Raw genomic sequence first — 2,500 nt, forward strand, 5'->3', positions numbered from 1 at the left:
AATCATTTATTGGTTCTTATAAATCATTATGGGATGCTTTAAGTGGTATTAGTGTTTTAAAGGTAGACAGAGGTTCATATATTTCCTGAGGAAGTTGAAGTTACAGAGCGAGATGTTCATGTTCTTGAATGTGTCTGAGCTTCACGAGTGTGTTTGCTTACTGCTTGATAAGCAAATGCAAAATGTTTGTTTTCCCCAGAAGGCGTGAGTTCTCCCACCTACGTGAGTTCAAACTTTATCGTCTACCTGCAACTGTTTATCAAAGAGGTTGAAGAAGCTTGGTACTTTGCATTAAATACATCACTTCGAAACAGACAAGAACACGATTCAAAGTGAAATTGTACTAAACAGTTGTGATTTGAACTTCATTTCATCATTTCCATGCTGCAACACCCATGGTTTTGAATTGAATGTCAGGTTTACAAGTCTTTGATGTTGAAATTTGATCAGTGAAATGTTTTAAATATTCACCAGTTGTTGTTTTTCCACAAACTACATGAGCACATGATCTGTGTACGATGCTTTGTGTAATGATAAAAACACAGGGGGGGGGGACAAATGTCCCGAACATAACACGTCCTTGATTCTCTCCCTATCGAGGGCAGCCTGTGGCTGCTGGTTGCATCATTGGTTGGGACGCGGCTTTTGCCGCTGATGCAGTGTCCTCCTTACCGGTACACTGGTACTCATTTTGCCGAACTCGGAAGGATGACAGGCTGAGTCAACCTCCTGGTGTGTATTAATTCAGCGGCCAACGGGGATTGAACTCAAGACCCTAGGATCCCAAGCCGCCACCCTAACCACTAGGCCAACACCAGGCTACGTCCTTGATTAAAAGAACTAAAGCCGATTAAATATGGTGTAATTTTTTTTAATGAGATTTTGCAAGATAAAACTCAAGTGTTCAACCTTTCTTCACACTGGTTACTGGATATCGGGTTGTAAAAGAAAACACTTTCAGACAATTTTCAACTCGAACATTTTGTTAAGTCTGTATTTGTTGTGGTCCCATATGTAAGAGTGTACATTTTCTTGATTGACAAATTATTTCAAGGTCAAATGTCACCATTTTTAGCTCACCTGAGCTTTAATCAGGTGAGCTAATGCAATCAAGCAGTGTCTGTAGTTGAGTGAGTGAGTGAGTCCATCCGTAAACACTTCAGTCATTATCGCTTGAACCAAACACACGATTTTCATTAAACTTGGCCACAAGCTTCACATCCCTGATACCTAAGGGCCCTGTCACACCTTGACGTTTTACCCAGCGTATGGCAAGGTCTCAAAATGTATGTAAAACGCTGGCGTACGCTGAACTATTGATGGTTTAAAGTTTGGGCGTATAATGCGTGTGTAACGTGCACAGAACGTTTTAATCACATATAGATAACTTATACCAACGAATGCTGAGCGTGTTGTCGGCGTTCACAACCACTACTTGCCCAACGATAATCTAACTTATGCATAGCAGCGCTGCACTATATCGCCGACGATCACGTGGCGTAGGCTATTCATAGACTGCGGCTCGACGATTCAAATCATAACCGCACTAGACGTCGAAGTGTGAAGCTGTCGCTGTCACACCTTGACGTTTTAGCCAACGTATGCCGACGTATGAAAAATTTGCCGAACCAAGCTGGCACACGTCGAATACGTTATGGGTAAGTTTTGTATACGTTAAGAGCACGCTGGCATACGTCGTAGTATGCTGGCATACGTCTAATACGTTATGGGTAAGTTTTGTATACGTTAAGAGCATGCTGGCATACGTCGTAGTACGTTGGCATACGTCGTCACACGCCAAGTACGTCAAAGAAATTTTCAGCATGTTGAAAATTTCTCGGCGTATCGACGCCATATGACACACGTTCCGCATATGTTGGCATAAGTTGTAGGCACGTTACGCGATCGTTGACACACGTCGACACACGTTACTTGTACGATACTCATAAGTCGAAACACGTCAAGGTAATGGTTAGCGTCAGTGTTCCAGACTCCCTGTTTGTTTGTTTTTTTCTTTGGTATGACAGTGATGTTGACACTTCGATTTCTGGTGCGGTTATGATTTAAATCGTTGAGCGGCAGCCTATTAATTATATTATATTAAAACCGCACTAGAAATCGAAGTGTTAACGTCACCGTCATAACGAAGAAAAAAAAACAAAAAACAGGGAGTCTGGAACACTGACGCTAACCATTACCTTGACGTGTTTCGACTTATGAGTAACGTGTGTCGCCGTGTGTCAACGATCGTGCAACGTGCCTACAACACGTTACTCATAGGTTAGAAATAAGTTTCGGGTACGCTAAACATTACCTCGACGTGTTTCAACTTATGAGTAACTTACAAGTAACGTGTGTCGACGTGTGTCAATGACCGCGTAACGTGCCTACAACTTATGGCCAGCATTATGCGGAACGTGTGAGTCATACACTGGCATACGTCGAAAAATTTCAAGCATGGAAAATTTGTCTAACACCTCGGCGTACTACGACGTATGCC

This window comes from Eptatretus burgeri, chromosome 10 (genome assembly GCF_056783735.1).
Source record: "Eptatretus burgeri isolate ZD-2024b chromosome 10, Ebu_testis_v1, whole genome shotgun sequence".
NCBI lineage: Eukaryota > Metazoa > Chordata > Myxini > Myxiniformes > Myxinidae > Eptatretus > Eptatretus burgeri.